General features: G+C 42.0%; 1 long non-coding RNA gene across 1 annotated transcript; it reads left to right on the top strand.

Annotated features, from left to right (window-relative positions):
* Positions 1–6,016: 6,016 nt before the first annotated feature.
* LOC135320566 (uncharacterized) lies at positions 6,017–8,231 on the top strand. Its single transcript, XR_010379747.1, has 2 exons — positions 6,017–6,357; positions 7,187–8,231. It is a non-coding gene; the product is annotated as an uncharacterized LOC135320566 (long non-coding RNA).
* The last annotated feature ends 6,565 nt before the right edge of the window (positions 8,232–14,796 follow it).

Genomic DNA, 14,796 nt, shown 5'->3' with positions numbered 1-14,796 from the left:
ATGCAGCTGTCCAGTTTTCCCTACATCATTTGCTGAAGAGGCTGTCTTTACTCCATTGTATGTTCTCACCTCCTTTGTCAAAGATTCAATGACCAAAAATTTGTGGGCCTATTCTTGGTAATTTTGTTTACCCATTCATTGATGGATGGATATTGTTTGTAACCTTTGTCTACTCTGAATGATACTGCCATGAATATTGATGTGTAAGTTTTTGTGAGAATATATTTTCATTCTGTTGGCTGTACAGTTGGCCCGCCATATCTGTAGTTTCCACTTCATGGATCCAGATGGCTGGTTGTAAAGGGACTCGAACATCCTTGGATTATGGTATCCAGGGTGGGGGGTTCCTGAAACGAACCCCCCGAGGATACTGAGGGATGACTCTATATGTAGGAGTGGAATTGCTGAGCCATATATTTCTAACCTTTTGAGGAAACACCAGGCTTTTCCAAAGAAGCTGCACCATTGCTCCTTTCCAACGGCTGCATATTGAGGGTTCCCATTTCTCTGCCTCCTGACCGACACTTGTTATTGTCCATGTTTTGATTATAACCATCCTAGTGAGTGTAAAATCAGATATCATTTTGATTTTGATTTCGCAAGTGATGCTGAGCATCTTTTCATATGCTTATTGGCCAATTGTGTATCTATTTAAATACTTGGCATATTTAAAAATTGGGTCGATTTTCTTTGTATTGGTCAGTTGTAAGCATTTGTTTTATATCCTGGATACTAGTCTCTTATTAGATATATGCTCTGCAAAATTTTTCTCCTATTCAGCAGATTGTCGTTTCACTTTACTTTTTTTAAACATTAAAACAATTTCTTTCTAGGGGAGGTAATTAGATTTATTCATTTTATTTTTCTTGCTAAGCACACACTCTATCACTTGAGCTACCCCCTTCCCCTTTCATTTCACTTTCTTGATGATGTCCTTTGTAACAAATGGTTTTAATTTTGATGAAGTCCATCTTATCTTTCTTGTTTTTCACTTGTGCTCTTGGTATTGTATCTAGGGAGCCATAGCCTATCCTAGGACCACAAAGATTTAAACTATGTCTTCTTTTAGAAAATTTATACATTTAGTTTTTACGTTTCTGTCTGTGATCCATTTTGAATTAATATTTTATTTGTTATATAAAATACGGGGGTCCAGATTCCAGAATCATTCTTTTGCCTTCAGATACCCAGGTGTCTCTGCACCATTTGTTGAATAGACTATTCTTTCAATGGAGTGTTGTTGGCACATTTCTGGAAAAACGACTGTAAATGTAAGTTTCCCCCCTGGATTTTTTATTGTGTCTCATAGATTTTTGCATTCAAACTTATGCCAGTACCATAATGACTTTATTACTATAGATTTGTAGTAACCTTTGAGTGAGTCCTCCAAATTTGCTCTTCTTTTTCAAGATTGTTTTGGCTGTCCTGGGCCCCTTGCACTTCCATATGAATTTTGGCATCAGTTTTTCAATTTTTGCAAAGAAGTCAGCTGGAATTTTGATAGGGACTCCATTTAATTTGTAGATCACTTTCGGGAGTCTTAACATTTTTAACAATATTGTCTACCATTCCATGAACATGGGATGCCTTCCATATATGTAGATCTTTTAATTATTTTTTTGGTGATACTTCAAAATTTTCAATGTGAAAATCTTGTAAAATTTTCTTAAATGTATCTCTCATTTCATTTTTTATGCTGTTGTAATTTGAAAGGCTGAGCTTCCTAAGGGTGGGACTATATATCAATTTATTTATTTCTAGGATTCCTACACAGCAAATACCCTAGATTTATATTTGCTACATAAATCTATCCACAATTCTTCCCACCCCCGTGTCATAAGAAACCAAGACCCAGGTTAAGCTACCTGAACTCCTATGTGGAAGTGAGAAGTGAGACCCTTGGGTGGGGCTTTGTGCAGATTATAATGAAAGCTTATTCACTATGGCTTCATCTTAATTTCTTTTAAACAATCCTCTCAGTGTATATAGTCAGATACATTAAGAACATGACCTTTTGATGTGCAGAGGAGCTAAGACAATAATTTTCAAATAATTTCTAGTGAGAGTGTTGTACTTGAAACCTAATTTGAATCAATCTTTGAAGATTTATGTTTCAGGAGCTTTGACTATATAATACCTGTCTTTATTCAATAACTACAACTAAATGCTCAAACAACATGTAAGAGTTTGAGCAAACTGCCCCTGCCCCGTAGTGCTGGTTGGCTGCAGCTGTAACTGGAGTCAAGGCTTACCTATCCCAGTACGCTTGGGCGGATCTGCTCAAAGGGGTTCGTCCAATAGTTTGTCAGTAGTCTTTTGGACAAAGCCATAAAACATTGATTTAAGGTTGCTGGAATGGAATCTATTTTATTAATACTAAGTAAGCACATATTGAGTGCTTACTGTATATTGGGAATTGTCCCTCAGCTTCATATCAATATTATTTCGCTTAAAACCTCTCATATTTCCTTGTTATTCATACATTGCAGATAAGGAGACTGAGGATTAGGTCTTCTCTCTTTTGGGGGGAGCTCATTATCAATGATGGGAAGTTGTAAGGAAAAAGATATTGATTCACCCTGAGAAAATATTTTTCTGAGAGTCAGCAATGAATAGGGTGACCACTGAAGAGGGTGATCATTGTTCGATTGAGACGATCCCCGGGTTGTAGGGAGTCAGCATCCCTGTCCTGGACACGGCACGTGTAGCACTGCGTGGTGGGTGAGGCGGCGCGGCCGCGCAGGGAACGCGGATGCCGGGCTGTTGGGCTTTGCTCAGGCCCGGTGGGGCTTTCTCCTAAGGGAAGTGGAACGTCATTGTCAGATTTTAAGTAGGGGAGAAGGGTGCTCTCGTAGATCACTTTTGTCTTGTAGAATGCTTAGAAACAATTAGAAGGCTCGGCAGGAGGTGATGTGATAAGTCAGAGTAGGGTGTTTTTGAGGTGTAGCAGTGTTCAATTTTCAAGTGACTTTCAGTACCATGTTTGTGTCTCAGTAGCCGTGTCACTTTGGATGACACACTCAAGGAAGTGAAACAATTTATCTTATTAATTGAAACAGTGATATACCGACTTCCCAGGACTGCTGTGGAGATCCAGTGAGATAACGTGTTCATAGTGTGCAGTGTGGTCCCCAGCACAGAGTCAGTGCTGAGGGAGTGCCAGTGAGAACCTGGTAGGTGAGGTGTGGGTGGTAGGACTCGTTGACTGAGGAAATTGGGCCCTGAAGGAGGGGTCCAGTCACATCTGTGAGTGATGGGACTGAGCTGGGAGAGGCAGACAGACCTTGACCCCGACAAGGGGCCCTGGGCAGGACGGCCATGGGAGGAGCACCATGAAGTCAGCTCTTTGCAGGTGGAGTTGGAGGTGCCCTTGAAACATCTAAGTGCAGTGCCACAATCACAGAGGAGGTCTAGGCCCGGGCTGTGCATTTTCCTATAATCTCAATCCCTGAGGACGCCGAGGTATTGATCATTGAACGTGAAGACATACTTAAAGGACAAGTGAATAGTAGTATCATCTCTGTCATCAAAGCTCACGTCTCTTTATTCATCACCCACTTTGCTAATTGGGTACTTACAGAGCTCACTTCACCGTCCTCACCTGGGCTCAGGCTCCACAGAAAAGATCTTATGAGTCTCCCTCTCTTCCAGAAGAAAACACATTTAGCTGGTAGACTTCTCTACTTCGCCAGACTTAGAATTTTAGTTTGTTGATTTAATTCTGCTTTCTGTTGGCCGTCTCCTGACAGGAGAAACATTTTACCTCATAGTCAGTTTTCAATTAGTTGTTACTGAGAATTGCTGATCTGATCCATAGTGTATGTTTTCTATTAACTTTGTAGAGTACTTATCATTTTTCTGTCTTTGCCCTTTAATTTTGTTTCCTCTTCAATGTTCTATCCTATTTGGGGCCTTATTTTATTTTTTAATTAAAAAATGTCTGTTAGCAGTTAAGAAAACAAAAGCAAAGAAAAAATGCACATGATAGCTAAATTTAGAAAATATCTATTGTGTTTTCTGCCTTGGCAATGGAGGGTTCTAGAAAGTCTTGAAAACCTTCATTACATAAGTTCCTTAAAATGCTGATTAAGAAATAAGACCTTCCTTCCTCATCTTTCAAGCTGCACAGCTAATTGTGAAGTAAGTGAGGGGAAATCCTCAGAAGACATGTCAAACCAGAAAGCAGGGATTCTGGGAGATACGCGAGCCTTAGAAGCCCTGGGGGGCCAGTTGGCTCCTGAACTGAGTTTCAGTTGCCTTGACAGGAGGTCAGGAGATGAGCCCAAGGCCTCTCACACTGGGAGTTGGATGGCTGTTCTTATGTAAGGCCAAGCACATCCTGAGAATCCTGCTTTATAAAAGGGTGAATTAGAATGAAAAGTAAAAAAGCATTCCTCAAGGCAAGGAAGTAAGGAAAGTTAAATTTTTTGGAAGCGGGGAAAAATAACATATCCAATGTATGTATTTAGTTTAAATCTGTTCTGGCATGAGAGTGACAACAAGCTCCTGGCAGAAAATCACAGCTCCTCCCGGAAAGAGAAGTTGTGTTTTGAATGAATCAGTGGACAGCCATTCCGAAAAATGTCTCCAGAGTCTACTGGATCAAGATACTGAACCCAAACTCCTCCCTTCCATGGTCTCATTTAAATAACCAGAAAGGTTTTAAAGGAAAGAAGCCATAATCATAGTTCTACTTATTGACATTAACATATGCTAGGAATTCAGAGGTGACTATGGAGTTGTCACCTCTTTTATGGACCTTACTTTCTATTTGACATAGTTAGGGAACTTGGTGGAGGGTGGTTTTAGTCTGTTGCAATTAGCCAGGAGAGGAGATTAAGAAAGCAGTGAAGGGCGGGTGACATTTTTAGCTGAGGACAGTCCTGTTCAGTTGGTTTGTAATTGCAGGCTCGTTGAGTTGTCACTGGAGGGAATTGATCTTATGGAGTTTGGACTTAACTCAGGCCTCTTCAGAATGGACAAGTGAACCTGGAGAAAGACAGTCAAATCTGTGCAGACATTAAAGTCCACGTGAACGTGCTGTATCCCTGAGCCAAAGATAGGACAAGTAGGCAGCACTTCTTGAGGACAGAGGAGTGGTTTTTAAGGTTCTCCAAGAATGAAGCCCAGGGAACCGGGATGGCCAGTTGTCAAACTGTGACGTTGCTCTTTGGACGGTGTACCCACCGAGGTTATTGGCCGTTTATAGGTTTCCATTTCTCTTTAATGCATGACAGGTGATGAGGACGTGGGCATACACTTTTGACATCTTGTCAAAGTGACTGGGTACCTGCCTAGAAGGGCGGGCACAGCTACGGCTGCGCCATACATCTTGCCGCCCATCCCGTTCCCTGGCTCCGTGATCACGGCAGAGTGGTTCCTTGATGACCTGTCCGTCTCCTCTGTGACATAGTAACCCAACAAAATACCGGAGCGTATTAGCTTGGCTTTGTTCTTTTCCATCCTTCCCTTCAAATGATGATGACTGATAATGGACCCAGTTACGTTTGCATATGATTTACACGTAGTGCTGTCAGTACAAACCTTGTAATCCCCACTGTGTGATCTAGAGAAGAAAGTTACATTCTTTCCAAATTGTATTGATGCACTTATGTGGGAAAATGATGTACGTTTGAATATGTATTTCCTCTCTGAATCATCATGGCTACAGATGAATATTTGTAGACATGGAATGAGTTTACTGTATTTGAACTGTATGGTCCCCTAAATTCTCCCCAGCTTTTTAAAGTCATCACTGGAGTGCTACCTCCACAGTGTCCCAAAGCATCCACCACTGCCTGTTCTTCGGACACTGTGAGTTTCCAAGTTGTAGAAGGCTACTGGCTGTTGAGGCATTCTCTGGCACATCTCTGGCTGGCTGATGTGAGCTTAGCACACAAGACTTGGCAGACAGTATCTAACCATGGTCACGTCCATTTCTGGAACACTCATGGAGGATTTTACACCTATGCTAGTGGCATACGTTATTTCTTTCAGTTTTCAAAACAATCATAATTAGATTTTATCACCTGTATTAATAAGGAAACTGTCAAAGCGAGTGATGTGCAGACTTTGGACTGGAACACGGGTCTTTCTGATCCCTATCTCTGTTCCCTCCCCAGCCTATCCTTCCAAATGTCCAGGAGAATCTTCCTCAGTCTTGAGTTTCCCGCTGATGTTACCACTGTCTTTGTTTCTGGAGAGGAAAACAAGTCTAAACTTACTTTCCAGTTGGAAATGGAATGGAGAGTTAACGTTGGAAGCCGGGAGAGTCTGTCCTGTGATGAAGCGGTCTCTGAGCCACTTCCATGGGGACGTCACGTCACTGTCTGGGCCCCTTGCACAGCCTGTGCACAGGTGATAAGCCAGATGTGCCGAGCAGTCCTACCGGACAGGGAAGTGCGTTGGAAATGAGTTTGGGTATTTGGTTTCATTACATATGTTCCTGAGGGCCTTGGCCTGGCACTTCAAATGGGACCACTCCCTGTCCCACAGACTCATGCTCTGGGCCCGTGCAGACCTAACGTGGCCTCAGCCTGGGCTCAGGGCCCGTGGTGATGAGGAGCATTTTAGTCCAGTGTCTGCCGGAGGCTCTGACACTTCTGGGCCATGGGAATTTGTCCAGGATGATAATAAATCCTCCCCGAGATTCAGATTTCCTTGCCTGTGAGCCGGGGTAGTAATAGTTTCTGAAATGATTGTAATGATTCAGTAACGGGCACAGCGTGTGCTGGCAGGTAGCTGGTGTTTAAGGAGCAGAAGTCGCAGTCACTCTGTCAGCCTCTCACTGTGTGCTCTGTGCTTTGAGAGGTTGTGTGTTTGGTGAAAGTCCCGCCCAAACCCTAGGGTGTAGATGAACTGTTGTTCCTTTACTTTCCCGTCCTTTTCCTATTTCCCTTCTCTGTGTCCCATGTTTAGGTAGCAGATTCCACTGTTTCAGGGAATACGGACCTTTCTAGTAAAAGGAGAGGCGGAACGCGGAAAGGTGGGGCCCAGAGGGGGTCTGGAGCGTCTGCACAGCGCTGCTTCCCTGCATTTCTGCATCCGGTCCCATCAGTGCATGAAGTCAGCCTTCCTCTTCCTTCCTGTATCGTTGGGTCTCTGTTTTAAGGGAAAATTTTTTACGTGTCTTTTTTCCATTACATGTTTCGTTCAGATGCTTGTTGCTTTTTTCCCTGTGCTTCAGCATTCCTAGGAGAGAATTCAGCAGTGCAGCATCCTCTCCGAGCTCTATGAGTTGATCGGCTTCCACCGCAAGTCCGCCTTCTTCAAGAGGGTGGCCCCCTTGCAGCGCGTGGCCCCCGGCATTACGGAGCCTGGCGCGAAGGCCTGCTACCGACTCCTTCTGCAGACGCTTCCTGGCTACAGTCTGTCGCTGGATCTGCAGGACTTCAGCAAAGGTGTTGGAACTAAAACATTGCTTCAGTCCCATTAACCATGCCTGGTTTGGGCCCTGCTGTCCTGTCTCATCAGGGTGAATTCTGATTCGTTTAGAATAGGGCTCAGCAGACTTTTTCTGTCAAGGGCTTGGGAGTAAGTATTTCAGGGTCTGCAAACCTCCTGATCTCTGGTGCAGCTGCTCAGCTCTGCTGTTCAGACGCCAGAGCATCCGGACATTCCACACACCCACAGAGCTTTATTAACAGCGGTGTCTGGGGCTGGATTCAGTGTATGAACTGCAGTTTGTCCCCACAGCCTCCTCATTATTGACGCCTTCAACAGAGCATGCATTTGCGACACTGGGTGAACCTGCACTGACACGTCATCATCACCCAGAGCCCAGACTTGACACTAGGATTTACACTTGGTGGTGTGCACTCTGTGGGTTTGGACAGATGTGCAATGACATGTATCCACCGTCACAGCATCATACAGAGTAGTCTGTCTTAGTGACCTTAAAATGCTCCGTGCTGCACCTCATTCATTGCTCCTTCCCCTCTAGCCTCTGACAGCCACTGATCTTTTAGTCTCTGTGGTTTTCCCTTTCCCAGAACACCATACAGTTGGAATCAGACAGTTGCGGAACCTTCCCAGATTGGCTTCTTTCACTTAGTAATATGCATTTAAGGTTCCTCCATGTCTTTCCATGCCTTGATAACTCATTTCATTTTAGCACCAAATAATAGTCCATTTTCTGGCTGGACCACAGTTTATCCATTCACCTACTGAAGAACAGCTTAGTTGCTTCTGAGTTCTGGTGATTATGAATAAAGCTGCTATTAACATCTGTATGCAGTTTTGTGTGTGGACATAAGTTTCCATTTCGTCGAGTAAACACCAAGGAGCACAGTTGCTGGATCATGTGTTAGGAGTACGTTTAGTTTTGTAAAAAATTGCCAGACCGTCTTCCAAAGTATCTGGGCCATTTTACATTCCCACCAGCAATGCATGAGAATTCCTTATGCTCCACATCCTCACCAGCATTCGGTGCTGTCAGCGTTCTGCGTTTTGGCAGTTCTGACAGGTGTGCAGTGGTACCTCGCTGTTTCAGTCTGCATCCCCTTGATGACAGATGCTGTGGAGCACCTTTCCATAGATTTCTTTGGCATCTAGATTTTTTCTTTGATGAGGTCTGTGTCAGGAATTTTGCTCATTTTTTAATCAGGTTGTTCATCCTTCTTGTTGAGTTTAAAGAGATTTTGGTATATTCTGGATATCAGCCCCTTATCAATGTGTCCCTGCCCTTCACCTGCAGCACCGGAGTTGTCCTTTGGGTCTCAGTGGAGTGTCAGCTCTTCAAAGAGGTTCCCTGTCTTCCCTCAGCCTAAATACTGTCCTTGTATTTTTCACTTTCATTGACTCATTTTGTTCTTTTTAAATAGCATTTCCCATAATTTGTAAGTATATTAAAAAAAAAGGGCAATGATTGAACACCACCTCCCCCACCAGGCTGTGTGCCCTGTGAGAGCAGAGGCCCTGTCCCCACTCACCATTTCCCATGACAGCACATGTCACATGTCCATGTAAATGTGTGTAACGTGGGGCCAAACCTGATGAGCAGCTATGATGACATGTGTTGGCTACCATTTATTGAGTAGACTTTGTTTCTGATGTAAATTATTAAATCACATGAATGAAACTTGTTTGTTTTGAAAAATAAAACAACAAAGCACACCTCCATTTGATTGGTACTTTCTACTTAGCCTTCTGACACAGGAGGGGATGTTCACAATCATTTTCTGGAGGAGGTTGGGGAGGTAAAGTAAGAGAGTGAGATCAAATAAAGTAAAAATGATAACTATCAGTTGGCTTTATTTTCACTAAGACATAAAAGTTACTTTAAACCCTATCTCAGCTGTTGTTCTGTTGTTTTAAACATTTCTCATAGAATTAAATGGAAGCCCACTAAACCCTGAAAGGGAAATTGTGTGCTCAGGTCCTGAAAATTGTTTATGTCTATTTCTTGAAATGCACATTTTCCCTGCTGGTTACAGAAATTCGAGGCGGGAACACAGACGTGCGCTGCGTGTCTGCCGGCTTCACGGGCTGCTCACTGTCATTTTCATTTTCTTGTGTTGCAGTTTATGAAGGTTTTCCCATGAGATATATTGCTCAGCCTTTTCCTGAATGAAGGATTGAATTTTCCACAGGAAATCTTATGAAAGAGAGTGACAAGGCACATGGGTTTCCCATAAAGGAATACTTGATGTAATAAACTCTCACTATGGTGAACCTTTTTTAATACAAGCCAGTTGAAAATTTTATCACTTGGTCATAGGCCACAAATCTGTCTTAAGAATAAAAAGATTCAAATTTTATAGAAGAAGCAGTTTGAATCAAGTAGAAATTATGATTTGTACACTAGTTGGTGTTAGAAATTATACTCAGTCTTATCATAATTGCCTGTGGTAGGAACTGGATTATTATTTATTTATTAAAAAAAATCCACTAGGTGCTATTTGCCCCATTCTTGATGCAGCAGTGCTGAGGTTAGTTAAGTTGGGCCATTTAGGATTGTTAGCTAGGTTTTCCGGACATTGATTTCAGCCTCTTTATATGTTTTACAATCTCTTCTTTTGTATCGGCCTTTGGTCTTTTGACAACGTGGAAATACTGCACGGATCTGCCTTTCCCTTTTTTCCTGTCTTTGTGGGAAAAGATTTCTGAAAGACAAACTACTAGGATATTAAGGATTTTGTGTGGGGTAAGTTTGTTCAGTTCTAAGGATTTCAATTAATACGTATTAATACTTGCTATTCAGCTAATGACAGTAAAATTATAAACTAACTTAAGTATACATGAGTAAGTATAGTACAATAAGCCAATCACCCAGATTAAGGAATTCACAAACTTTTCCATATTTCCTTTATTCAGACCTTTGTTCTTTTATTTGTCCTTTGTTGAAGTATTTGACAGCAAATCCAAGAAGACATGTCATTTTACCCTATGTGCTCAAGTAGGCATGTCTGAAAAATGAGGGCCTTTTTTTGATCAGGTTTTTCCATTTGACCCATGTGCTCATTAAGTACCAGCTTTATCATGCATCTCACTAGGCATTAGGGATCCTTGGGGCAATGAGACAGTCCTGGCTCCCAAGGAAGTAAGGGCTGATGGAAGAAACCAACACAGGAGCTTGGGTGCCTCACTTAAGGTCCCTACTGGATGACACCAATTGGACAAAATTTGTGCACAATACAGTAGGATTCACAGAAGGGACTGGTCAGACTTGTAGGGCAGGCCGTGAGAGAGGCGGTCAGCAGGGCTACAAGAGGAGGACTCATTTGATCAGAATCTGAAATCCTTTCTGCCAACCTTTCTACCAAGCCCCCAAGGCCATCACAAACAACCCTGTGCTGTAACTGTTTTTGATTCCAGTTACCACATCTCCTTCAGGAAGGATTTTAAGGTGGAAAATATTTAAAATACGTAATTGTTGCCAGAAGGGACATAGAACAAGGAACATGTAAACAACACAAATGTCCATCAGCACATGACTGGATAAAGACGAGGTGATACATATATACAATGGAATACTACTCAGCCATAAAAGATGCCATTTGCAGCAATATGGATGGACCTGAAGACTGTCATTCTAAGTGAAGTGGGGTGGAAAGAGAAAGAAAAATGCCATATGACTTCATTTATGGGGAATCTAAAATTAATAGCAATAATAATAAGACCACAAATGAACTAAATATTGTTTTGATTTCTTGAATATATGCAAGCACATCTGACTGTCCTTTGTGATTGGATTACCATATTCTGTTTATTCTTTTGTAGATGTCCTTATTCCTCTGGTAACTAATTTTAAAAATCTAAAGCTCTAATCTGTTCTTATGAAAAAATAATTAGTACATATATGTAAACTAAAAACTGCAGTATGCTCTATACATGTATTTACATGCAATATGTGTATGTGAAGTTGAACTGTAAAAATTCTACCTGATAAAACTGAAAAAGGAATAAAATAAAAATTTTTTTTAAAAAAACACCCCTCTTTAGATATTAAAACGTTCATTTCTGAGATTCTGTGAAAGACAGCATGGAAGTAGGTTTTTAAGATTTTCTCCTTGTTCCTCGGTGAGCAGCCTGGGCTGCACAGCTTGGCCGCCACAGGCACCCAGGACTTGCCGGCTTGCTCCTCAATTGTTGGGAGGAAGATTAGCTGCTTCAGGAATATTTATGCTCTTAGAAGTTGCTGTAAACCCCACAGAGCTTCTGTTTACATGGAGTGTATCTGTCAATATACCCCATTATAGAAATTAGAACAGAAAATTTAAACCCAAGAACTGACAAGCACACGCTGCCCCAGCACGTGTTCAAAGTAGTGCTGCCACAGTGGCGTGTGTTGGTTCTAGAAAAAATGCACCATACAGTCAAGAATGAGGGTGAACCCACAGATCTCATCTCAGCAATGCTATGAAGAGGTGGGACCCAAAGCCCCTAAAACAGTGCTGAAGTCCCCAGAAGTCCCAGAACACACAGAGCCATGGGACCAAGAATCCAGTGTCTCATGGATCATCAGCTGTGGAGACCGCGTCCTGGGTCAGGAGGAGCAGAATTAGGGATAGAAGGCACACAGTCCTATTGACAGCAAAGCTTTAAAGGTTTTGAATTGACTGAAAGTTTGGCAAAGATTTGCATTTAGACTACTACATTTCCTCTCCTGGAGACGTTAGAAGGAAAACACTGATTAATAGAGGATGATTGTAATGGATTAATTATGATACTGATGACATGGGCTGCGAACACTAACCCTGCACTCAGTGTAGACTAAGCCTTTTATGTACACACTTCATTAGGTCTCCACACCCCTGCAACGTGGCATTAAGCACTCATACAACCATGAAACCAGTGACTATAAAACAGTCACAAGCCTTCCTCTCCAGCAAGAGGTAGCAAAACCAGTAAGGGTTTTCAATGACAAAAGCCAAAATCATATATTTTTGGGAAAGAAAGCAAATGAAACACTGAAGAACAATAAACCAAAAGAGCAGATGGAATGGAAAATTTTATTGAAGAAAGCAATGATTGATTCAATTAAAACAGCTAATGTCCCTGGTATAATTGAACCATCAATCCAAATTTTTGGAAAAGTGGGTTGTGAAATTACTGTTTCATTTAATATTGGAATTCCTATTTGGACCAATTTGATATGCACCACTGGTGTGAGGTTAGATATTTAGGTAAATAACAATATTCCTATTTTTTAAGTTAACAGGAAACATAACACAGGACTCCAGATTTAGTGAGAGAATGCAAAAAACTACTATCATACTCCATCCAGTAAGGACAAGTGTCCCTGCGTCACCAAAGCAATGAGAATTTGCAGAAAGAAAACACAGTTCCAATTGTGACAAATACGAGACCGTGAGCCATGAGTTACGAGAACAAGCAACTGTTTAAATGCCATGGGCAAATTTTTTTTATCATCTTGAAAACATCACTGATGTTCTAGGTAAGAAAAATAATTGTTTTACTAGCAAATCCAACTGACACGGGAGTTTTTCCAAGTGAGAAGGTGATTCCAAAAAGTGCAGTAAAACGAGTAAAGATGATCTGCGCAGTGACGGAGATGGTCTTAGACTAACCAGCACCACGATTCCCGGTTTTACACTTGCTCTCTTCTCATCACCTCTGACACAAGAACTCATCAAATGATTGTTTTTTCTTTAGGGAAAAAAAGATAAATAAAATCTAAATACAAGATGTGGTATGTAAAGCGGTAATGAAGTTTTCTAACCTTATAATGCAGCCAGTGTAATGTAGCACTTATTCGGGCACTAGAATTTTTTAATTTATTTCTTTTATACCCTATTTCTATCCTAAAGGAGACACTTAAATTTTTCTACTTTATTCAATGTATCTTGTGAGGGTTGTGATATACACTGGTATGGCAGTTTTAAGAGATTCAAAATCGTCTCTTTGGTTGTGGTCAGGAAAGACAAGGCTCCCTCACAGCTGCGACGGAGAAGGAATCCCCGGAGTCAGCCTCCGGGCAGCTTCCGAACCGCATTTGCTTTCACTTGGCACAGGACACCATCAGCAAGTGTAACTCTGACAAGGAGATTTCCCCAGGGACTTGGGAGGTGCTCTAACATTCTGAAGCCACTTGTTTCCCAGTTAGGTAAGGGTTGGAAAAATAGTTTATTAGAAGTGACTCCCTTTGTATGTGCCTTTTGTCCTGAGTGGTCACTAATTAGCATAGAATATAAAATACCCCATAATATAAGAATTTAGGCAAAACATCTTTCCATCTACCTGTCTATTTGTTTATCATATTTATAGTTACTTTACATTTTCTATGACGTTCACTTCCGGGCACCAGAAAAGAAAGGTTAAAGAATATTTATTGTCAATAGGGGGTACTGGGTCTAAGGGATAAAAACCACTCCTGCTAACAATAAAAACCATATAATAATTTTAATCTCAGTTGCATCAGACCTTCCAGAATTACTCCTTCAATTTCACTGTTAAAACAGTAATGGAATCTCTGTTCTTCCAAGACTTGGGCCTGATCGCCACCCATCCAGACATCTGTCTGTGGGTCCCTACTTGTCCTCGAGGCCCCCGAACACACCTTATGGGGTGAACTTTCTTCAGTGTCCCTACTGTAGGGGAAACCAGGAAGTCCCAGGCACTATCCAGGATTAACACCTACCTGCAAAAATCAAAGTCATGTGACTGAAACGGGACAACCCAGGTGGAGTTATAGGACTGAAAGCTCACCAAAAAACAGGTTTGGGGACCTAACGCAAGCCCTCCAGCTCCTAAAATGAAGAAGGACAGGGAGTCCCAATTAGCCACGAGACTGGGGGGGCTTCATTACTCCATGAATAAATGATTTGTTCCAGTGCCACCTTTAGACAGGGAACCCCAGAACCCAAACTTGGAAGCACCCCGTCCCCTCCCCTCTGAACAAATATTCTCTCAAGACACGTAGTGAGAGATGGGAGCCCTGATGAGCTCTGGAATAAGATGCAATCTGAAAGACTGCTGGTAACAAATGGTGTGGAGCTCGGGCAGCCCCCAGGGCCACCAGCCCTTCTGGTACCCACACTTCCATCCACAACAGTTTCTTCAGGACCCTTATGCACACATAACCATCAAACAAAAATGATTGCTTAGACATATTTTAAGAGAAATAACATGAGAATGCCAAATTCAAGACAAGTCAGAATCAAGACCCCAGAGTGTTTACTGAATGAGATCTCACGTGTGCTCCACAGTGAGCTTTAAACCCTTAGGACACAGTCATGGAACAGTAGGCATTTTCTTTCTTTCCTCCAAGTTGGCTTTACTGCAGAACTCCTTAAACACAGGAAGACTCTGCATCCCACCTCTACTACTTACACA

The sequence above is a fragment of the Camelus dromedarius genome, unplaced genomic scaffold, assembly GCF_036321535.1.
Source record: "Camelus dromedarius isolate mCamDro1 unplaced genomic scaffold, mCamDro1.pat HAP1_SCAFFOLD_197, whole genome shotgun sequence".
Taxonomy (NCBI): Eukaryota; Metazoa; Chordata; class Mammalia; order Artiodactyla; family Camelidae; genus Camelus; species Camelus dromedarius.
The sequence above is the reverse complement of the archived record's forward strand: the minus strand, read 5'-3'. Positions and strand labels throughout refer to the sequence as shown.